At 29.7% G+C, this 26,279-nt stretch overlaps 1 protein-coding gene across 1 annotated transcript in view; it reads left to right on the forward strand.

The window, feature by feature from the left end:
- Positions 1 to 26,279, forward strand: part of LOC129957483 (ADAMTS-like protein 5) — a 314,328-nt gene that overhangs the window by 103,009 nt on the left and 185,040 nt on the right. The window contains exon 2 of the mRNA XM_056069826.1: positions 14,896 to 14,956. The gene's annotated coding sequence lies outside the window, so the exon portion shown is untranslated. The remainder of the gene's footprint in view (positions 1 to 14,895; positions 14,957 to 26,279) is intronic.

Below are 26,279 nucleotides of genomic sequence, written 5' to 3' on the forward strand. Positions count from 1 at the left end.
AAAGTATTTCCCTAAATTCTTTTCTATACACTTCTTTTAATTCAATTTGATATAAAATCTTTAGCGATGTTTTTGTTGTTATAAGGATATCTAAATTTCATTCTTCCATCAAACCATTCAACCCGTTGCCAATATTAAGATTAAAAAAATTACTTCTTCTAGATTTTGAATAAGAATTATGATTTTCAGGATTTAGTATTATTTCTTTAAATATACACTTTTTAATTTGCACGAGCAGTAACTCACTGTAGAGTGTTTCTATAAAACTCACATTTTTACTTTCTCGTACATGTAGTAAAGAAAAATTATGATAATCGTAAAAAAAAAAAAAAAAAAAAAAAAAAAAAAAAAACCGACCTTCAGATTTTGATGAATTTTTACGTTTTAAACTTCCCCTAAGTTCGCAAAACACTTTTTTTGGAAAATGTCCATCTGTCTGTCTGACAAAGATAACTCAAACGGTTTGAGTTAGACAACTGAAATTTGGTACACTGTCTTTATATTTAATCAGTAGATTTCTATAAAAGTTTTAGAAAAATTCCAGCAGAGAAAGTCTGAGCAGCAGTTCGAATATAAATTAACACGATAATTACAAAACGAAGGAAATAGAAACATAAAATTATGTGCACAGAATTATCATCTATAGTCTAGACATATATAATATTTTGAGCCAAATTCAACTAGGGATTGATCGTTTGTTGGTTTATACTTTTAGAAATATGTAAAAACGCGATAACTCAAAGTCGCAAAGACTTAAATGTATCAAATTTGATAAGGGATTTTGTGACTACAAGTGTAATTTTGTGTCATATTTTTGTTTCATTCGGTAGGGAAAAACGCGTCTAAAACACAAATTCAATTAATTAATTAATTAATTTTGGGATGCCATTAACAGTATGCCAGGGATTAATTTCCAAAAAGCTTGACAAGGATGACACAAAAGTTTCGACCAAAATGATAAATTCACGACAAAAGTTAATGTTTCGTAACTATTGTACACCAGTGCCATGTAAGGTATTCTCTAGGATTACAAGTTCATTAAAGTGCGAGAAAGTTTTGGAGGGACAATCCTGCTGGTTTATAATGGCAAGTTGAATTTTTTTTTTTTTTATAATCTCCTATGTAAATGTTAAACGATCAGGACAACCGATATTCTTTGTGTACATGCTGGTCGCCAAAGGCAGCTAGAGTTATTCAAAAAATAAATAAAAAAACATTCTTTAATAAAATAGGTCCTATTTTCTTTAATTGCTTGAAAAAATACTGTGAAAACTAAGAAAAACGACAGAAATTCTTATAATATCAATAATAATATATAAATTTCTGGCAAGGGGTTTAAGGCAATAAAACTAAATATAAAATGTTTGGGTTAATAAAACAAAGAAGAAGCGAACGGAATATTCAAAATGTATTCAAGCATAAAAACGTCTAGGAAACAGTTTTTCATAGACATAAAATGTTTCGTTGAAAACAAATTCTCGATTTATTGTTTAAAAGAAACTCTCGTGTGGAAAGTGTTATTTGAATTTACATTAGCATCTTTCATTTTTTGGTGCTGTGATGTAAACTAAATGGTGGGGTATATCTTTACGACCTAAAAACAATTTAGTTTTTGAAATAACAACAAGAAAAAGTTAGCAATATATCATACTTACTCAGTGCATTCTTGGTATTTTGTAACAGTTCTTTCAACTGTTTTTATTTTAGTAAGATAGTAGTATGAAAATAAAAAAATAAAAATACAAATTTCGTTGCCAAAATTTTTTTCCCAGTTGTACTATATATTTGTGTTATGTTTGAAAATATAATTTTGTAAATGACTATTCATTCTCTTTCGGATGAGATAATTTTTTGAAATTTCTTTTGTACACATCTTTTAGAGTAAATGATCGTAAATTATTTTAATTCTTCAAAACTTATCGATGAAGGAATTAATTTTATTAAATTTTTGCTACACACGCATGGCGCCATCTAGAAGTGAATATGAACTAAAAGTTTTTCATGAATTTATAATATGTGCAGTAAATTATTACAAAATAAAGATTAAATAAAAACGATCCACTTCCAAAAATTTAAAATATTATTAAAACAAAACATTAATAAAAGTGCAGAATAAGGTATTATTAAATTTATTGCTTCAAAATGATCATAACTCGTTTCATTGGTTTCCTGTTGTATGAAATAAGGCTGAAAACGAATATCAGTGTCATATCCTCGAAGTAGAGTCCATTATATGGAAATCTATAATTTACTCTAATATCAAAATTATATTAATAGAATCCCCAGTAAAAAGAAAAATATCAAAATTTTTACTTTCTGGCACACGCCTGTGAGTGCAGTAATTCAAAAATAAATTCGAACTAGAGCATGAAATTCAGCTTGTGGTCATTACAACGAATTTGCAGACTTCACTCAAAGGTTGAATGAAATTCGTTTAAGGGAATGTTTTCCGATACTGTAAGATTGATGAATATAGAGGGTGCTAATAACGGCGGTACACCGGTAAAGACACGTTCAAAAATTTATTTTTCGACCTCGTAAATCTCAGAAACATCAAAATCTCGACTTCGAATTTTTTTAACGATTAATATACTAATACGAGGAAGTAGGGTCGAATAATTCGGTGTTTTTAATTGATACTTTTTAAATGCCATATAAATTGAAAAATCGTATTATTTTTTGTTTATAGACTTCTAATTAAAGAAAACGAAAATTTATTAAAATAGATGTTTCTTTCGAAACGATATATAAATAGAAATCAAATGGTATTTAAAGAGGAAAAGCAAAAAGAAATAAATCAAGGGAACAAAAAAAAAAAAAAAGGAACCGTGTATAGATGAATCGCCGATATATATATATATATATATATATAATAAACCACATTTGGCAGTACGCCAAATCTAGTCTGCATTAAGAGCAGCCCATGCCACAACTAAACACAAGAGAATAAATCTTTCATTTTCGCTCTCGGCTACTGCGCAGTGAGTGAAGGTTGATATTTCCTGGGACTGGTCCCAAAGGAAGCCATAACTTCAGTTTCATTATTCTATTGATTCATTTTTATCTCTTTCCTTATTAGTATTATTTTTTTTTTTCATTTCCGTTATTCATGAGCTTTTAATGTGCGAAAATAAACCGATCAGATTTAAAATGGGAAAACAAACTTTAAATATGATTTCTAAGAGGATCTGCATCTCTGCATTACTAATGGACGGACACTATTGAGCTTGAATTTGAGTTCGATGCACAATATTAGTAAGTTTAAAGCGTAAATGAAAATATAAATGTGTCCTTCATTTTTCCTAATCTACGTTAAAGAAGAAAAAAAAATCTTGGCGAGACCTTGATAAATATCATATTCTTTACTGCTCTTCTTAAAGACAGTTATTATTATTATTTTTAAAAAAAATCATTCGAAAGGTATGGAGTTCTGAATCTCACAAATTCAGAATTCTCCATACGTGTCTGTTAATCTAACGACAACCTTCTGATTATTTTAATTTCAAATTCATGATTTAAATGAATTCCCATTCTGGTGACATATGAGTTTTTTTATAAAATCACTTTGTGGTGACGCTTTATAAGCCAGATAACAGCTACGAGACATGAGAAATTTCTTTTGTCTAGTGGTCTTGTTACTCGGCTACGAACCCAAAGGTTGCGAGTTCGATCCTCGCATATCGCCAGTAGTAACATTGGTGACCCGATGACGTGATACGCAAAAAACCTTCATACAACTGTTGTAGCGCCCTCTACCAGAAATAAATAAAATCAAAGCTGATAAATAATCAGCCAATAAAAAAAAATGAAGCTGATAAACAATCGGCCAATAAATAAAATGAAGCTGATAAATAATCAGCCAATTAAAAAAAATGGATAAGGCGCAACAGCCAATATATCACCACTAATAACAGCAAAAACCGGGCAAAATATCGTTCGTCTCACCTCCGACGCACTGAAGGGGGAGTAATGTGGTGACGCTTTATAAGCCAGATAACAGCTACGAGACATGAGAAATTTCTTTTGTCTAGTGGTCTTGTTACTCGGCTACGAACCCAAAGGTTGCGAGTTCGATCCTCGCATATCGCCAGTAGCAACAACTTTTAATAATTGTGTTTGGTTTCGAAAATGCCTTATCTAGACCTTGAAAAAATGGCTGTATTATATATGACACGTTTGTTCTATTTCATAGATATAACTCTACGAAAATAGGCTGTCCACTTATTTTTCCGACCAGCATTGCACACTAAACAGTCTGTTCTGCGCATTAAAAATTGGGGAGATCAGAAATTCTTGACAATAACAGTAGGATAGAATTTTAAAGGTGATTTCAAAGCATCAAGTGTTGAGTTGTAAAACAGAAAATGTCAAATATCTCTTTCAGTTGAATATATTAAGATAAGTAACAGGAAAATATCATAAAAAAAGTGTTAATATCCCTAGATTTTACTGTAGGATATTATGAAAGCTAATTTTCTGTATACGCCGATATATGCGAAAAATGAAGTATCTAGAAAGATAGAACAATATTTTGTGATCTGCATTCAGATGTATCATACACGGTTTGTATTAGGAGTATAAATGGATACGCTTTAAACGAAATTATTTTACTGATACATTTATACTAATTAAAAATATTTATATATAATTTAAAAATTGTGAAAACATTAAAAATCTTCATTTATCGATTTCAGATAAAAGATGGACGACTATAAGAGGAAATGGTTAGTTATTTTATAACTAACCATTAACCACTAACCATTTTAACTTTAGTATTATTTATTAAATAAAAATTAAGTATTATTAATTCTGTATGGTTAATTTCTTGTCATCTATTAATTACTTTCTACAAACACAGCTAAAGAAAAATCGTTCGTAATCAAGAATCTGTACGTTTCGGACTTTCCGGAGGGCGAGCATTTTTGATATTATATCCATCTGTGAACATAATAACTCAAACATTTTGTGCTAGACTAATGGAATTTGGTTATGGACTTACGACGAATGTGTAGATTTCTAACAAATTTTGAACGAAATCTATTAAATGGAAGTCTGTCTGGCTGTTCAAGTGAATTCAATCACTTGAAAACATAACGCGCTAAAGAGATAAAATTTAGTATGCAGGTTTTGTGTCTAAAGTATATACCCGGATGAAATTTGGAACCGAAAACTGTCCAAAGGTTGAATGTCTGTCGCGCTGTACTTTCGCATGCATGCAAGCTCAATGTCTCATAAATGCAATAACAAATCAGGGAAATTCGATATGTAATCTTCTGTAGACAAATTGCAACAGATACGCAGCTGCAGTTCTAAGTCAAATTTGCTTGATATTCTTATTGTTGTTGTTATTCTTTATAATGGCACTTGCCATGGACAAGCTCGCTGACGAAGTCGGCAATTTTAAGCCAAGGAAGCGTCTCTTGTTTTAGTTGCGCCAACTAGGGCAAAGAGTACGTCTTAGTTACTCACGCATCACATTCGCTTGCAGAACCTCTTTTTACACACATTCAGGTGGGCACATTCTCACACCTGAACCTGACAGACAGAACAGATAGAGAACAACTATGCTCTAACCGGTATTCGAACCCAGGACTGCCAGATAACGGAGAAGACGCGCTACCCCTATGCCAGGATGCCGGCGCTTGAGATTCTAATATCCTTTAATTGTTCATATCTTTATAAAGAGTAATAAGGAATAGAATGTATGAAGTATTTAATTTTGGTTTTAATTACTTTATCAACTTCTTTCATCGAAGTATCGGCTCGTATCTCTATTTTTTAGATAATTATATCTCAGTTGCTTATTGAGTGTTATATATAAATTAAAATAAAGTTAAACATTTGATTCAAGTTTCTCCTTTTTTTCAGTTTATATCGGTTTGATTTTGAAGAAAAGTTAATAAGATGAATCTTTATGTAAAGAAGGAAAAAAGTGCGTGCATAACAAAGATTGGTAACTTTTCATAAAATCAATAACATGCAATTGTTTATATCAAAACATTATTAAATGAAATTATGTGTAGGTAATGGCAAAAGAGAAAGCTCTGAGATTAGGTAGCAACGCATTAAAAACTCATTAATATTAGTGTCAGATTTTGTCCTTGGGAAAATTCTGACTTCTGTCAATATCATTACCTGAACTATTAATGTCAAAAGTTTTAAAAATGTTTTTTTGTTGTTCTTGAATAATAAATCAGGAAAATATGCTTTAAAAACATATTTTTAAGTATAATATAAGCTAAAAACATCTTGTTGTCAGTCGACTACATTAGGTTTTTATTCGTGAGTCGTGATAATTCTAGATTCAAGTGTCTTATTTTTCAAGTAGCTTTTAATTCAACGTCGCAAATAAAATTTGTTCTTCTCTATCGTGAAAACAAATCAAAAAGAGCCTGCAGTCGCAACTAAAAAGTATCGGATTTTTTATTCTTTTTCCATTAGCATATATGCTGCCATGCACATGCTTTAAATTGATTTTATAATATATTCCTTAAGTATATTTGGCAACAAAAAGCATTAAAGCTTCAGTCTTATTCTCATTATATTTTGAAAAATAAAACTGGATATGTTTCAAGATATCCGACTAGGTTGTAAAGATACCTTTTTTCAGAAAAATGTGAATTTTTTTATGATCTGAAAATAAAGTCCAAACTTCGTAGATTCAATAACAGACTGTTTTTAATACATGTAAGATAAAACTATAAATAGAGTAGTTTGAATAATGCACAACAAGTAAAAGTGAAATCAGAAACGGTGATATTTTTAACAGAAAATGCGTGATTTGTTTTATTTTTACTTTAAAACTCTCCAAAATAATATTTAATATATTTATATTAAATTTCTAGTCATTCAGTCTTAGTTTGCTTATTTTTGTCATTTTTGTTAAAAGAGTTAGAAAACTACATTTGTTTCCAGTGAATTTAGATGAACCTAAATATCAAGTACAATATTTAAAAGCATATTTTGAAAGATGAATATTTCACTGCGATTGATTCATGGAAAACCCGATATTTCAAAATCTATTCAATAAAATCTCACGAAATTTGGTATGCATATATTCAAAATATTTGAAGGGAAATATACCACGGATTTTCAGATAGTTTTATTTAGACATGCTTCACAGACATTTTAAGTTCAAAATATAGACAAATTTTTACAAACTAACGGAATTTCAAATGATAGACAAATTTTTTATTAACGGAATTTCAAATACCCATAAAATTTTTATATATTAAATTTTTCATCTTGTGGCCTGTTATATTTTATGTAGTTTGAGTTATTTATAGGTGAAATAAAAATTAAATATTTCCATTATTTTTGAACTTCCTCTTTTTATCCTAATACTGAACATTTTGTTAATTATTGAATAACCAATTTTATCAAAAACTAAAGTCAATAAGTGTCTTTTTGCTTCTGGTATTGATCTTTCAAGTCTGTTTTAGCTATCTGGTGCAATAAAAAATGTTTAAGCATCATTAAAAAAATTAGTCACCTAATATAGTCGAATACTTTAAAAGTAACATTCGGCATTTCAGTTTTAACTCTTGATAAAAATAATTCTATTTTGTTTGCAATTAGAGCCAGAGGTTAAGATATTCGCTGTTTAATTGCATAATGAAGTCGCATTTAAAAATCATTTTATGAAATGAATGCTCGGATTAAATCCAAAGAGAGATTTTGAGCTGCAACTAATGACTATCTTATTCATATCTCTTATCACAGCGAAAAAACAGGTTGCACCCAGACCATTAGTCTTTTCTCCGAGTTGCTACTTTGTTACCGACTGGAACATCTTGACAGCATTAGTAATTCTTTTTGAATTTCTAAAGTGATTTAATTTGGCTATATTAAACTAGTTTGGCTGAAACAATTATCTCTCTTAATGAATCTTTCTCTCGCCAAGGTCGTTGGCGCATTTTTCTGCATACCTCCGAGGCGCGTTTTTATTCATTGCTGCCTAATGAACAGAGCAAAACGATGAGAAGTCGACTTCATGGTATATTAGCCACCATTTTATTTTTGGTCTTCAAGAGCGTTTAAAACAAGAATGAAGAACTCTTGACTCTGTAATTATGGTATCGTCTAAGTGGAGGTTTAAACGTTCCAGAATCTTGAAAACTGTAGTCGGAATCTGCTGAGAGTTTGTATCGGTTCTTTTAAATTGAATCTTTATTGGAATGAACAGCATAGAATGCGATTTTCTATTTCGTATCGTTAATTGAATCTGGAAGTTCACGAGAGGGCTTGGCATTTTTATTAATTCAAACTTGATTAGAGATTTGAATCTCGCAATTTGTACGTATATTGAAATTATCGAGGATTAAGTCTTTCAAGCTCGGTGGTTCATTTCCTCAATCACTTCAAAGTATTAATTAAAATTTTAACTAATGCTTTTATTGATTTTAAATCACTCAATGAATTAAAACTTAAAAATATACTTTCTTCATTATGTGGTTCAAAAACTGAACCACAAAGTATTGAATCTTTTGATATAAGTGGTGCGGGAAATAAACATAATCATGTTTGTAAACGCGAAACAAGTAAATGGATTGGATGGTGTCGTTGCTTGTACTGGTGGTAGAAATTGACCTCGAAAATAATATTTTATGTCCATGTGTGAATATCTTAATTTAAACTAATTTTTGCTCATTAATTTATAATAAACACTGACCTCAAGCAGAAAAAAAATCATAAGATTATATTAACTCTTTTCACTTGGATTGTGACTTTCACTCAGAGACCATTCAAGACGGTACATAATTTTGATGTTTTTATTTATTTAATTTTGATCGTTAAAAATATCTGCAGAGTAATAAGAAGATGCAGATTAATTAAACATGAGAATTCAACTTAAAACAATTATTTATATTTATTTTTCGGAGCAATAAACAAGTCTTTAAATGAAGTGAATAATTATGCATTGCATTATTTTTCCGAGTGGAAAAGGTTAAGATAGCTATTTCCGGAAATGGTATCCAATTTGAAATGGGAAATTAAAATATTTGTGGTTTTACAAATATTTTAATACATACTTTGCATAACAAATGATTACTTTTATTAGCTCTTTTTTACTTTCTCGTGTACGTAGTATAGAGAAAATAAAGCAAGCGTCAAAAATTCAAACTCGATATGATGAAGAATCAATCTCAACGTTTCAGACGTTCTGTGCTTTCATAAATATGTAAACGCGATCATTTAAAACGCAATGACTTAAGTATATAAAATTTGATATAGGATTTTGTAACTACGAGTATATTTTTGTGTCATTCGGTCGGGAAAAACATGTCTAAAACACAAGGACACTATTAACTGCATGTCTGGAATGAATCGCCAAATAACTCGCCAAGAATCACAAGACAGATTTTGTCAAAATCCTAAAATCACGAAAAAGGTTCATGTGTCTTAACTATTGTACGCCACTGCCATGTAAGTCGTTCTCCAGCATAAGTTTATTAAAGATTATGCGAGAACGTTTTGAGGAAACTACCCCCGCTGGTTTGTAGAATCAATTTTCATATGAATGCTATTTATTTATAAATCTTCAGTAGCATTTAGTGATTTGTACATCATAATTAACCTTAAATGTGTTTTCTAATTTGGTATAGCTTAATAGTTATTGGTTTGCTATATTCAATTTTTATCTTTTATCATCTTCTTGATATGCATATGCAAATGACAATTACTTACGAATAAACTCTTAATGCCGAGTTTTACAAAGAGCATAGGATGGAATGAATAAGCCCTTAAGCTCCGATGTTTTTAATATTTAGACTAGCTCTTTATTATTCAATCGTTATACCTTGAAATAAGAATATTCATAAAAAAAAATTCTTTCTATTCTTATTGACGTCGCGCTCTAGAATAATGATATTTTTATATTATGCAAATATTTTTAAATCATAAAGTAGGTGTATTTATATAAAGGTAAACTAAAGTATTACTCAGTTTTGAAAAACAATTTTATGAAAGCATATAATGGTTCAAGCATCCAGGTGCGCTACTTAAAAACTCAACACAGCCGAGATAGATTAAACATAACATACCAGTTTGATTAAACATAACAGTTTGCATTTAATATGTTTAAATTATGAAAATAATTTTTTTGTACAGTCATAATTATGTACGTTGATGACTGTCTTGTTTATTCAAAATATTTTCTCAGTGTAATTTTATTTCATCACTGTCCAAATGGCAAATATAATTTATAACTTTTATTTATTTATTAACTCTTTAGTGTTAACTATTTAACTTTAGCTATATGTTATTAAGATTAATTTTTATGTTTTCATTTTTTGTGGTGAAGAATGGAATACACGTATGTTTGATACCTCAGCATTCGGTACTTATGCTTATTATTATATATTTACTAATAATAAAGTATATATGTGTGTGTGTCTTAACGCTTTACAGGATATGTCATTTGATCTTTAGCCGTCAAATTTAGCACAAATATACTTTGGGAAGATGGGAACGTGTACTTACGAGTAATTATTTTTTGAAATTTTTATTAATTAAAAATAGGTATTTGAATTTTTTTTCCGCAGTAAGTACTAAGATTATTTTTTGCGTGAAAATGATTTTTTCCTTTTTTAAAACTTAAATATATTTTAAGAATGGCAAATAAATTGCCATGCAAATTTTTCTGGAATTTTTTTTAACAATTTTTAAAGAATATTTTGCGCATAATTTTCACCAATTGATTTTTATTAATATAATGAAATTCAATATATTTCCTCTACTTCATAAAACATTCAGCCCTTTCACTATCGATCCAGCCCAATCGGCCGTGCAAATTCTATTCCAGATGGCCAGTTTCTGTTTCAAACCATGGGTGCAGGATGTAAAATGTGTTATCACCACAAATGTTCGCGCTTTGCTTCCTGCATCTCTTGTTTGAAACAGAACAGATCGACCAGAGTAAAATTTGTATGGCCGGATTGGTAGTGAAAGAATTAATCGTAGGATTTTCTTTCCTGATTGAAATTTAATGAAGAAGGACTCTGTCAGTTATCAGAGAAGTTTGCATTCAGAAAGTGAATTTACATTACCAAAAAAGAAGGATGCGATTTCAAATAAATTACTCAGACACGGACTCACTATTTCATGACACTATGACGTCATGGGACTTGATTCTTTCAAGAAGGATCATGTATGCGTTAAATGGAAAAGTTAAACATAGTAACATAACATGATTTTTATTGTGTGCCACAATTAGTTACCAAAATATACTCTTTAAAGGAAGCCTTGAACATCAAAGAACAAGTTATGAATTAAATTGAGTCAATATTTATTATGAACAAATTATTTCCAAAGGGAGATATGATACTCTCTGAAGGTGCTAATATCCTGAGATGGATTTAAGCATTTTGCTGACATAGACTGCAATTTTAGATGTCCTTCTTGTTATAACTGATAAATTTAATCTCGCATTTCGGTAGATTAAGATAGATTCGGTAGATTTTAACTTAATCAACCTGTTAATAATTTATTCTAATAAATTATCTAAAGGTTATGCGTTTTTATTTAATTTTATTTTTTAAATATTTTATTTAAACACATTTTTATAAAACTTAAAGCAATAAAACATGAAAAATAAATTATAATTATTACCCAATGAAATTCCTATTTGCAATATATATATATATATATATATATATATATATATATCAGCATTATAATATGAGAAAATAATAAAATGTAACAAATTTCTAAGATTTGTCAAATGAAATATTCTAACATAATTAGTTCACTGAATGATTAATATTTCAATGTTACATAATTGTTTATTAATAATGATTTTAATAATTCAGTATAAACAGACAGCATAGTTCTAATATTTAACCTGCAGATCTTGCAACAGGATAATTATACATTTAATCCTGCCTAGATACCTAGATTTAATCTACTTGCCATTTAATCTCTCTGAGCCCTAGACAGCTCCTAATCTATTTAGTTGGAAATCCAACACTGCTTATATTATGCACAGTGTATTTATGAGCGAATTACGGAAAATGGACACTAAACCATCGGAAGTAGTCTCCCTAAAGCTTTCTTCCATACTTTGTAATAAAAGTGCTCTTTCCTGTATTTGTGGAAAGTGCACTTTGCGCTCAAAATGCGACCCTGGACCCGTGAATGCCACTTTTGTTCAGGTTTTTGTTTTCAGAATACAGTAGATGAGCATTTTATGCTTCGTACTATAATGAAGAAAGGCGGGTTTACATTTTGTCCGCCATTTTCTAGTTGTGTTGAAACTAAAATTTAATATAGAATTGAAGTTTTAAATAAGATCAAATAATTAATTTCACTAGTAATTCCGCTTTTGAGTTATCATTTTTGCATACATGAAAATATACAGATCGAAAGATGACCAACCCTTTGAAGGAATTAATCCAGAATAAATAAAAGTTTATGCTTTAGATGCTGAAATTGTGCACCAAATTTCATTTTTGAAAGCAGTTGCATTTTTTATCGCGTTTACGAGTGTTAATGTACAGATTGGCAGACTCTGAAACTGTTGATAAATTTAATTTAAAATTACATACGGATCCACTCTATTGCATACTAAATCTGTGTTCTAAATCTTATCCAAAACATAACTTTTTACTGTTTGTTGTTAATATGTTCCCTCATATTCAGACAGCCAGACAGGCTCAGAATGGAGTTCGTTCAAAATTCAATAAAATCTACAAATTTGGTACAAAAACTGCATATTAAATTTCGATTTCCTCCTAGCTTAAAGCGTTTTTCAGTTGATGTTTTCACAATCAAATGTAAAACCGAAAATGTGCTTTTCAGGCTCCAGGGGGTCAGAAATGTAAATTTTGGTCAAAATCTCAAGTTTGAAGTTTTTGACCATTTCAATACTTCATATATCGTATAAGAGAAAGTGAAAAATACTTTAAAAAACATTTTTTGAATTAAATTTTACCAAGATTATATAAACTGACAGAATATTTTTTAGTTCATTACTGTGATGAATAATGCCTACAATTCTCTAAAAGTAATGAAGAAAACCTTATTTCTAAGTTTTAGAATGTGTTTTTTTTTTCTCGAGTGGAAAAAGAATGCGCCATAAATAAGCTCGTGTCTTTTTCATCTGTATTAAAAAGTTTTTCCGTTTTCACAACGCATTTGTAGAGTCATATTAGTTCTAAAAACCTTTCTGGGATACATTTCTTATTTTTTCTAGTCTCTTAATTTATGAACGCGACGCAAGAAACTGCATAATAATAAGAATAAATGAATTGGTTTGGTGTCGTGCCAAAGCAAGGATGCTTGGCAATTCGATAAAGCTGTGTGCCATCGCATCGAGTTAAAAGAAAAGAGTGTGGGATTCGGATATATGTTCTGCTAGGAAGGCTAAATTGTTCCGAAGCTGTTTTACATTGATTTATGTGGCGCAGCGGGGCGCTAAGTTAGCGGGGACTCCTCTTATATTATTTGAACTAAAATAATTATTTACTTTGGGACAAAATCAATTTGCTTTTTAGCTGCGAGTTGGATCTGTTATTTCTATTTCCGTGCTGTGGAAAGAAACGGAAGAATTATCTTGAGAAAAGTATTTTTTTTCTTTGCATCTGTTTCAAAAGGTTTTTTTTCGTGTGTTGCAATGTTGAAAATTTTAAAGAGCTCTTTACTTGGAAAGAAGTGCCAATAAAAAAAAAAATCTACAATCGAAGTGAAAAAAAGAGTGCTGTGATCATTAAAAAATTCTATAAAAAGATGCTGATAAAGAAACACTTTTTATTTACTTCTCAATACGAAAAATAACATTTAGAAATCTCTCTCTCTCTCTCTCTCTCTGTTTGTCTGTCTGTCACTGCGTGCTCGCACGTGTGTGTATGAATTCCATAATTAAAAAAAAAATAAAGATCTACATTGATGAAAATTGGTTTTTGTGTTAAAATCAAAATTGCATATTTCTATCAAATTTTGAACGAAACCTGTCAACGGGATGTCTGTTCACCTTTTTTCATAGGAACATAATGATTCCAAAACGAAAAGAGCTAGAGGAACAAAATTTAGCATATGATTTTATTCTAGAAACCAGTATGAAATTTTGAACAAAATATTGCTTTCGGGACCGGAAAGTACCAGGTTCGAAACTCGATTCCACTGTAAGAGCTGCTTTATAAGGACTGGCGTACGCTAAATTCTTCGGCGTCAAATTTCCTGGTGTGGTGTGTAAGTTTTGCGAGAGGTGTTAACTGTTATTTTCTTCATCTGACCTCTATTCAAAACAACTAAGAGGCAAATCCAGAATGAGCCCTAATGTTACTTCAAAATAAGATGTAAATATAATTAAAATAAATTCGGTTTTGAGGAAGGAGGATCGCAGGTTCCTAACTCAGTCGAAACGAAGACCCGCATGGCACATGCTTCTTTTCTAACTTTGAAATCGTTGGGAAACGTATTCCCACTAGTGTATCATGGATAATTGTTATTTATCCTGTTGATACTATTTCGTTAAGTAGTGGCAGGGTGGTCGCTGTGCACAAGAAGATGAAGTGTGGCGCGGAAGTTTGGAGAGGTTTATCGACTCGGGTGTTGTCCTTATTATCTGGCCAACTTTGAGAATTATAAGATTTGTCTCAAAATAACGCATGCCTTACTTAAAAATGGAGCATAAATGAGTTAAATCCAACTAAACAATTAAACTGAACTTTTTAAATCTCGTAATATTTTTATTTTTTCTTTGAAATAAAAAGAAAAGAAAAGCCCTCAAAAATTCAAGGTCAGAATTCACTATATAAAATACTAAACTGTTGTTTGCTCAGTTTTCAGTATCTCGTTCCAGAAGGGGTTTTGTAAATGTTTAAAAATTTATCATTTACCTTTTGTTCTTAAGGGTTTTTTTCTTTTTTCTAATTATGTTCTCTTTTTTCCATCTAGGGAGTTCGCTGTTGAACCTACCTTCCGTTCATCTCTTCTACGGCGGTGCCATCAATTAACAGTAAGATATAGTTATATATATACTGTTTTTTTATGATGTCGTTATTAGAAAATGTATTCGTTGTGTGAACTTAAAAAAAAATCTTTATCGAAAGATATGTTATTCAAACTGTTCGTTAATCTTTAGGCTTCGGCAACCCAAATGCGAAAAAGTTACTTTGAATGCGGGCATTCAGTGAGAGAAATTAGAAGATGCTTTCCCCTTCTTTTAAAGGCGTTTGTTGAAAATTACCTCTTCGATTTCAACCACCCGTAGAGTTAGTGGGTCATCTGTTCCCCTCCGTCCGCTTTTTTTTTTTTTTTTGCGGTTTCGCCTTGTCCGAACCCTAGAGAAGGCTTTTAATCTTAGTTTTATTTATTTATTTTTTTCCTGAAAAGTATTCCAGCAATTCTGTAGGAGAAAATATTGCATTAAATATTATGATACTATATAAATTGCAAATACGACATCTGCTGAATAGTTTAGTACATTAAACAATAATTTTACAAATTTTCAATTATATTTAAAATGAAATCAATTTCTCAAGCATTACTGAAGCTGTCAATTTAGCTAACAACATTTGGGTACATCATTATGAATTTTATTTTATTTTTATAATTTTAACTCCTCAATTTTAATAAAATGTAACGATTTATATATAATGTATTAAGATCCTAATTGTTAATATCTTCTTTTTAAAAGTATTCACATCTCTTCCTGCATCACACAGATAACAATTATCTGCTGTTTTGTAAATTAAAAACATCTTTAAATGATTTTATAATATTATATTGCTCCCATAGAAAACGAATATAATTTTTATTCCTAACATAGTTTGAACGGTTTTTAATATAATTACTAATAACGTTTTCCTATTCTATTGTCGATTCTTACCATTTATAGTGACTTTTTTTTTTTTTTGCTGAGAATTTTAATTACTCATTGCAGTGTAGTATTTTTGAAAACTATGCTCAATTTTGCAGACAATAAATACTTGAATTATAACAAAAAATTATTTTTCTGCAGAAAAATTTACTAATACGTAGGTAATCACCAGATTTAAGACAATTAATTTTTAAAAAGGTTTACTTAGAATTCGATACATAAGATTACATTGCGATAATATAAGGTTGAAAAGTAGTTTACAAAAAACTTTAAAAAAAATAATAAACTCAAAAAATATATCTGGCATTCTAAATGATCAGCATTCGTTATTAAATACAAGTTTTACTAGCAGCTCATTTAGATTTTCTTTCAGAAATGCTTAAAATTAAATCTAGAATTCCTGTCTTTTTTATGCAGCTACTTTATTTTATTTCAATACAAATATTTCTGGAATACATTAATTGCCTCAGTGGATTGAAATAAAGGTATAAAGATTTTAATATTTCTCTTCTGATATAGAAGAACTACTAATCATTATTTTTGATAGAGTTTAACAACCTCCTTCAATATTTTAAAAGTAGAATTATAACTTTTAATGAATGATTAATTATAAATTATTAAATCAATCGATTTCATAAATTATGAAGATTAATGGTGAAACCGACAGCTTACTTAAATTACTTAAAAATCAAAACCAAAATGTATTTTTAGCAGGAATATATCCAGTTCAAGCATTAAAATTTAAAGCTGGAAAAAACGGTAGGTTGTTTTAATACTGTGTTAGACTAATATATTAGTGACTGGGAAGTGTATATGCCCAAGGCGCCAGTAAAAGGAGAAGGGGTAAGCATGAAGGCAAAACAAAGTGTTTTGTCACTTTTCAATGTAAAATATAATGACAGAGTGAAAAAAAAAAAAAAAAAAAAAAAACCCGAGGTTCCATTTAGTTTTTCTGCATCATTTGTGACGAATGGGAGCGAAAAAGTAACAATTTGTTTAGGTTGCCGATTACCTTCATAATACTATTCCGTCAGAAATTCTTTTTGTTCAAATGATTAGTGAATTCTTTTAAATAAATTCTTCGTTCAAATATTTAGACAAATATGAGCCCACCTATAATCATATATTATTATAAAGCAACAAAATTATATTAAGTTAAAATATTCAGGAATGTATAAAGTTAAAAAAAAAATTAAGAAACAGGGGGAAAGATGAAAGTTTTCAACGAGTATTTCGCACAATTAAAACTTTGCAAACTCATTCCATACCTCTTAGGAATGTTACTTTAAAAAAATGCCGCCAAAGCAAGGTTCACAAGACTCACTAGCGCCAACAAATGATAATAACAACTGCTGGACGAAATCTCCTGACCCAAAGGGGTGCGACACAAAAGGGAAGCGATTTTACGAGGCAATTAAGGTTCAGCTGGAAAGTTCAAGTGGGGGAACGAAATTCAAACCCGTTACTGGTACAACTGTTGTACCGCGCCGTAAGGAAAGGTAAAAAAAAAAAAAAAAAAAAAAAAAAATCTGGTACAACTGTTGTACTAGCCGTAAGCTAGAGGTTAAGTGTATCAATTTAATTACTCAAGTAACATATTTCATGTTTAATATCCTAATATTCATGTGAAGCAAGTGTGTATTCCGTGCAATATATTTGTTTAGGTTGTATGAATGGCATAGTCTTTTTTTTTATCCATAACGCAGCAATGTTTATAATGGTAATATGAATAAATGCATAACTGATACAGCACCACCTATCACTTAAAATTTGCTGATAATTTTTTTTACTACACATTTTCCTTCTTTCTTTTTTCTTATCATTGGCTTATCTGAGATATTTAAGTATATTCATTTGAGTTCATATTCATTCGTGGAACTGTTGAATCCATCATTTTTATTATTGGATTATATATCATACATTAATTTTTGTAAGCGTTGCTTTTCCCTTTCGTACCCATGTTTCTTTAGTGCAACATATAAAGATATATGTATAACTAAAATTTGATCTGAACAATTTCGCACTATATTACTTTGATCATTACTGAGACACAACGAATCTGCGAATAAAGACATGAAGAGACATTTTCCTATTTTGAGACACTTACACTTTATTCGGTTTGCTTAATTGTTTCGATCTAGGAAGTCACTTGTGACACATTTGCTTCATGTTGGAAACATTAGTGTTTGTATTTACATAGTTTTATCAAAAAATAATTTTTTCAATAATTATGCCAATTTTATGATTTTACATATGTAAAGGATACGTTATTTGCCGTTGTTCTCTGGATTCCCAAAAAAAGTTTCTTCTCCAATTAAAATATAAAACAACATTAATCCTTTGCAATCGAATGTCTTCTCTCCGCCACCATTCAAGACGGTGCCTCTTTCTGACATTTTATTTATTTTTTAAATTTTAATTGTTAAAAATACCTACAAAATGTTAAAATGACGTAGATTCATTTTTCAGAAAACTCAACTTAAAGCACTTGCGTATATTTATTTTTTGGTGTAATAAACAGATCCATGTATTAAGTGAATAATTATACATCGAATTATCTTTCCGACTGCAAAAGTTTAACTATGAATGATTTTTTTGGTAAAATATAAAATTTTATAAGGGAAAATAGGTACATTTCTATCATACATACTTTTGAAGTTAGCTGACCCCCAGATTAATGGATACCCAGTATGTAGCATACGGAAAAAAATGTATCGAATTAATTCTTTATTGATATTTATTTCACTTTATAAAAATGGCAATATTTTCTCGCCTTTTTTTAATTTGAATATTAGAATTGAAACATTATTTATTTTCCGAAACAACGTTTTGAGCAGGAAAATTTATAACTTTACTGTTTGTTTTCAGTTAAAATTATCAGCATTTTATAAAACTTCTAAACATTACATCATATTTTTTCGGCTTCCATTTCTTTTTCTTCTTCTTCTTTTTTTTTTTTTTTTTTTTTTCAAACAGTCAGGTTGTTCTTTATTTTGAACCACATTTGGATTACAACAACGAGACGTAAAAAGAAAAAGCAAACTTTCTTTTTCGATTAATTTTACTTCTCTGTGGGAGTAAAAAAACAAATTTATTCGAGAGAAAACTTTTGAGGAGTTGTATTTTTTATTAGAATGGGAAAAATGAGAGCAACTTTTTCATTTAAAACACGAGGATTATTTTCCCATTAAATCCTGTTTCTTTACCAAAGACGATACTTCTAAGTAAAGAGGTAAAATTTTTTCTGTCTTATTTTTTTGAGAATTCCTTTTGCCCTAAGGAAACGTAAGTTTTTTTTCTAAAATGGTCGTTTTTTCCCCCAGACTTTATTTTACAAGTAACGTTTATTTTATCAAAATGGAAACGACTTTTTAAAAAGTATTTTTGACCATTTTCAATAGCAAATGAACTGCTAATATGATTATGTATGTAAATCATAAAAAATAATAATAAAAAAAAATCGCACAAAAATTTTATAAACTGCAAAAATTTAAACACATGATTGTTTCGTGAAATTTCAAATAAATTGGTATATTTGGGGAGAATGTTTCTCTCTTTGAATGATATCTTATTGCATGAGTTTGTTTATGCAAAATCGTACGTATTCACAAATTGCATAACCACGGAAGAATTAAGAAAAAAAAAGGAGGAATCCAGACAAATTGATACGAATACGTATGTGCTAAAGAGATTAGAATTTGTGAATCATTTTTCAGTGATTTGGTGTTAAAGTGTTGGCTTTTGAAACTGACGGCTTCAGGTTCGAGACCCGATTCCACCGAAGAACCGTCGTGTAAGCCGGTTTGGTGCACGTTAAATCCATTGTGGACAAACGCCTTTCCACTTGTGTGGAAGTTTAGAGAGGGATTGCCTGCTCAGATGCCGCCCTCGTCATCTGATCGCGGTTGAAAATTACGAGGTCCGTCCTAAAGAAGCCATAATGTAGCTTTAACCCTCTGGCTGTGCAATTCTTTAAAATCACTATTTAGATGCGATATTTGCAAATAAGTTCAAGTATTTTTCAAAGAAAGTGAACTGATATATGTTACAAGATAATAATATGTTAATAAAAATCTGTAATCGTAAAAATAAACACCCTAAACTGTGAAAAACGCGATGCAAAAGAAAATGGACTGTTTGCCAACCCACTGAAATCGTGGGTTACGCAACTAGAGGGTTAAAACGGGGCATTAATATGACAGAACAGTGAATGATTTTTCAAATCAGAATTTTTTAGAAATATTTCGGAATATAAATTTGATTTAAGGTCGAGGAGGCCTTATGGTAAGGCTTATATTTTTTATTATCTTAATCTATTAATTAATAAGATTTTTTTTGGATTATAATATTAATTAATTCCTCTGCTGCCCGATCGTGGAAAATCTAGGGATTTTTCAACCCAAGGCATTAAACAATTTGAGATTCCTCCTTGAATAAAACACTCAATTCAATTTATATATACAAGCAGACTTTTAATATGTTAATGATTGATTTTTAGGTTAATATTTTATTTTTAGTGTGAATATGCGTATTTTTATGTATCTGTTATGACATCACACTGCCCAACATCTTCGTATAATATACATATATCATTTAATTATTGAAGCAGGTGTTTGGTTTTTATAAATATCCTGTTAATTAAATGAGCATCATGAAGTCCAGAGTAACCTGACCGATTGTCGTATATTAAGCTGATAATATTAACCTACTATTTTAACGTTCATAGGATTTGTATTTATTACAAAACTTATTTATTTGGCAACTTGGGAAATGAAGTTTTTTTTTATCGACTTGCTCAGTCTAGCAGCTGCCTTGTCTAATTGGAAATCTGCCGCTGGTGCTTGATGAAAATAAATTCGCCTGGCGCGTGCATCTGAATTTCGAACCATCGGCTTTTATTCAATCGTTTATTAAAAGTCACTAAAGCTTCTTTATTTTTTAACCCTCATCCTTTTCGCCTTTTCATTTCCAGCCATTCATTACTTCAAAAAGAAAGAAGGGGAGAAAAAAAAAGAGCCTTGTCTGCCAGTGACAGGGTTAACCCTAATTACCCCCCACCAATGACTTCAATGAGCAGTGCCAGAAGGCTCAACCCTTTTAGACGGTTAAATGAAAATGTTTGTCTTTTTTGCTCCTCTATTTATTCAACGTTTGGTTGAACATCGAGGGGGGGGGTGAGTGAAGAGGGGGTGCAGCCAATCCTTTATTTCGAAAACATGATCACGCTTCACCTGGCTTAAGTGAATAAAGAATGTTTTTCCACAACAGGTAACGCGCAATGTTTATTTAATGGTGTATTTAATGCCAAGTTCGCCTCCCTTTTTTTTCCGCACCTTGGCTGAAGTTGTAACGCCGAGTGCCAATAAGAGGTGCTTTGCAAAAGAGAGAAGGATGCTGCAATATTTGTGATTAATTGATTATTTACACGGTTTTTCCTTGTTTCTGTTTGTAATATCGATCCAGCCCTTTTCAGCGAGCTGAGTTGGTTCGGTGTAAGCTGTAATTGGGCGGTTTTCGCGTTCTGTGGCTTTCACAGCTTTTGTGAAGCTTCTTTTGTAATTATTCTTTTGAATTGTTTCTGCATTCATTTCACGGTTTTTGATGACAAAAGTACTTTTTTAAAATTGTGAATCTAAGGTGTTAGGTTTTCTGAATTGTAATTCGAATAAAGGTTTCCAAGAAATGTTATCAAGATAAAAAAAGAATAACGAATAAATATTTTTCTTTTATTAATAGTAAAGGATTGAGTATGTGCAAAGAGCAGAATGCTTGACATAAAGCTATTAAATTTGTTACAAATAATGTTTGGAAAGTCGATATGCACATTTCAAAGCAATTTTGTTTTGAAATTTGAATGAAACCTCTAAGAAGTTGACCTCTTTCGGTATGTACAATTTTGTGCATGAAAATGCGATAACTCAAAAACACGATACAGAAAAACCAAATTTGGTATGTTATTTTGTAAGTAAAATTTCTGTTCTGCGTTTTTTTGGTTTCTATATTCGAAAAAAAAAGTAATTTAAAATGATACTCGCTTTTCTCTTCTATACTACGAATGAAAAAAAAAAAAAAAACGCTCATATTCGAGACTTTGAAAATAAAAATCTGCGTACTCGTGGCCTTCACGGCATTGCTCGGAATCTACATTTTTCATATCGAAGAAAACTAATATCTTTAAGGAATATGCTAGAAAGTTTTGGGAAGACTTGTTTAATATGAATAATTAAAAGTAAGTTAAAATAATAGAAGAATAGTGATATAAGTAAAATCCTTCCTTCTTTTGTAGTTTACTTCTTTGAGACTAGGTGGGTTAAAAATTGTTCCAAATTTTGCCTAGATTTTTATGCATAGTGAGATATATTTTAACCCACTTCGAAAAGTTGTTCATATTCATCTAGTTTAACACTCTAAAGAAAGTTTTTCATTTAGAAGGCAATGTTATGCATTCACTGTAAATGCTTAAATAAGTGAAAAGATTTCATACAATCAAAACGCATCTCTAAATTGCTTATGCTGCCTATGATTGGGGGGGGGGGGTGCAATACATGCGTAGTATCGGGGATGCACTGCATTCTTATCATTCATAACATAATTTGTTTTTTTTATTATAAAGAAATAAATTGTTTTTAAAAAAGTGTTATTTGATGTTTTTTATTAATTTTAAAGCTGTAAAAGGGTGTGACTATATATGTTAAAAAGGACTTATTGAAATGTTATTTCCTTTTTTTTTAGTAATATTTTAAATTATACAATCGAAATGATATATATATTTTTTCATTTTTTAACAATAAAAAAGTTCCGAGCAATAAAAATTACCATTTTCTTTAAAATTACCTGCTTAAAATATTCATCGTCAATTATTATCTTAATCATCATAATTTTTTTAACGAAAATAAACATCTCATTCTAATCTTGTTTGTATGTTTTTATCTTTAAATATAACGCCCCCCCCCCAAAAAAAATCAAATTACCATGAAAAATATTTTTTTCCAATTACCTTATAATAGGGGGAAAAAAACAACCTTGCATCATATATTTTAACAGTTCATCAGAAAAAAACCCAGCTATGATGCATTCCCATCAATCAAGACTGTCTTTTATTAAACCGACAGAAAGCCGATAGAGTTCTATTGTCTTCGCTAATGCATTAATGAATATATCGATCTTTATTCAAACAGCGTTATTCTTCAAACAGCTAGGTTTTGAAGGATGTTTTTTCGCGCAATAAATGGATAAAAATAACCCTTTCATTAAAATACTAATATTTGGAGGAAAAAAAGTCCCTGCTTGCAACTGTAATGAAAATCCAATCTTTTTTTTTATTTACTCTTCTTAAATTTGCCCACTTTGTATTATACCAAACTATGAATTTGTAAGGCAATACTAATATTAGTAATACATAAAAAAGCATATTATATATATAATAGCACATTTTTTAAAGCTTTCTTGGCCATTTTTTAACGCGTTAAGATTAAACTTCATTTAAAGAACCGTTTTCAGTAAATTTACTTTAAATTTCCTTGTAAAGATAACAATTAAAGTAGGAAATAAAATTAAATTTTAAACAATTTTTTAAAATTTTAATTTTTAAAGAAGGTTTTATCAAAAGAATTTGAAGAAAATTTATTTTAAAAACTTTTTTATTGATAAATATTTGAAAGATTTTAAAAATATAGTAAAATATGAAAAAAATTAAACTTATTTGCAAATTCTCTCTATCATCTTCAAAATAAACAATGCAGACGACAAATTCAAAATTATATTTTGACTCAACAACTGTCGTTGTTGATAATTGTTAAGGAATTTGAGGAAACATGTTGACGTTTTTAGACAAACCCATAGAGTGTTCGGTTTAGATAAAAGCGTGAAATGTAATTATCCAATAAATAGGACACTGGGCATTAACGGGTTAACTACTCATTTATCCTCTTAAATATTTTTGGTATATATACCTTTTATATTAGAAAGATTTCTGTTAAAATAATGAAAGTATATTGTAAAATGATAAACATGATAATTGGATGTTTAGCATTCAATTTGAACTCAGAAAATATTAATTCTGTCATTTTATCGTATTTAAATTTAATGATAAGTAATTAAATGAAAAGTATTCTTATCATTGCTCGTTCATGGACTGAATGTTTTTCGTAAAAACACCAATTTTCTACTTTTGTTTTTGAATTTCAAATCACGATAATTTTTCAAAAACAGAACAAGTTTATATGATGATCCTTCTATTTAAAAAAAAAAAACTTGTATTTAAATATCAGTGTTTATTATTGAACTTATTTAATTTCAGTTTTAATTGATTGAATTTTTCAATTTTAGTTTTTGAAACTATTTCGTTTTTTGGTTCTTTCAAATTCGAGCTAATATTAATAATTTTAGGTAAGTTCCGATTTTATTTTTGAAGGATTGATTATTTCATTTCTGTAGTTTATAATTTTTTAGTTTATTTTATAATTTTTTACTATATAAAATCGTAGTAGTTTCATTTTTATGCAGTATCGCAGTCTACCTAGCCGTTTTATTAAATGCAAATTCTGAGTGAGTCAAGGTGAGTTTAGCTAAATATTTAATTTCAATTCAAATAAATTGCGTAAAATTATATATTAAAAAAAGTCCAATCTTTTTTTTAATTCCCTAAAATTGAAGTCACATGTATGTATACTTATTAGTAAACATTCTAACATATTTTTGTTCATAAAGCTCAGAATGTAATGTTGCTACTTTCAATTTTACATAAACGATCTCTAAGAAGTATATTTACCGCCCCATGTTTCATAAATCCGTTGGCAAACCAGGGAAAGTTCGAAGTTTAAATTACAACATCAAATTATCATAATATAACCTCAAAAAATTTTATTTGGAGATGCAACGAAGTTATTCCCGTAAAGGGTTAACGACATGTATTATTCAAAAGTATGAGTCATATTAACGTAGTTTAGACTGGTGATTCATAAGCAATCTGAAGCTACTTTTGGATTTAAGCTTACATTATAGACAAAATAAAAAATAAAAAAATCAGGAAAATTTATTATTAAACACTGAACTCAAAGCATATATTACGTAATAATTTTTTTATGAAAAATTTACCAAAAACTTTCAGTGACGCAAAATAAGAAGGGAGTAAAAATTGCGAGATGAATAAACAATTACATGAACACTAGAAAATGAAGAACAGGTCTTGTTTCGGTGAAGTGGCTGAAGCATCGAGTCCATTGACAATCTTCCCCATTGGAAACAATGGCAGAACTGTGTTCGAAAGGGTCGCCTTACAACGTGATTACGTGGTTGGATGGAAACCATGGATACTTGACGTAAGCACGGATTCTTGAGACGAGGCTGCAGGAATGTTATGAATTAATGGAAACTACTAAACGTATGGACGACCAGATTAAGACTCTTGACGGAAGTCGACGCAGCTGTGATTCATCAGCTTTCGCTTGTTTGTTGTCTTATTTAGTAAAGAAATAATCGAACGTGAAGTGATTTATGCCGATTCAATTTAACCAATTGAACGAATTTATTTAAATTAATTGGATGCCACTTTCATTTTGGACATTTATTGTTGTTCATCTCCATGTAAAGCTTTGCGCATATAAAGCTACAAGCCCAAATAAATAGTGCAAACTAATGCACGACTAAGAAAAAAAAATCATGTATATTTGGTATGAGAACAAATTCTTCATATGAGGCTGTAGGAATATTATGAACTAGCCGCCTTTGGCGACCAGCCGGTTCGCAAATCTTAATGTTCGTTAAAATTTTAATAATTAAATATTTTATGCAATTTCTACTTTAATAGCTTCTTCATCAAAATATTTTAAAACTTCAAATTTTGATTATCATATAATTCATTCAAAATATTATAAAGGCCTTCAGTCATAACGTAATATGTATCTCTCTCATTTTCTGTTAGCACCCGTAGAATTTATGCTTTAAATTAAAGTGGAAAGAATTTATCTTCAATTAATATAATAATATTTTTTACTGAAACAAAGCATTTTTTTATATTCTGATTGCTGAAAATAGAGTCACTCAGCGTTTAAACTTTATGGGCACTAAAGAATATCTTTTTAAATTTATGTAATATCTCAAGAGTTGGTCAACAAAATTTTCTTAGATTCATTATGAGCAGATCGATTAATTAACAATGTTAAAATTTAAATGCATCAAACACTAAGAAAATAAAACGAATCGTTTAAAATAAACGGTTGAAAATACTAATACTGAAAGTTAAAAAAACTACTTAAAAAAACGATGTACTTAAAACTATAAGCATATACAAAAAATATATAACTCACATAAATACAATTTACTTACAAAAGCATGCAACTAATCCAAAAAAAATTTAAATCATCCATTGATAACGTTGTCATGGCAACAATCAGAACAGAATGCGCATGCGTGAATTTTCTTCGCCGGTTACGTAACGCAAATACGTGATTTTTTCTAC

This window comes from Argiope bruennichi, chromosome 2 (genome assembly GCF_947563725.1).
Source record: "Argiope bruennichi chromosome 2, qqArgBrue1.1, whole genome shotgun sequence".
NCBI lineage: Eukaryota > Metazoa > Arthropoda > Arachnida > Araneae > Araneidae > Argiope > Argiope bruennichi.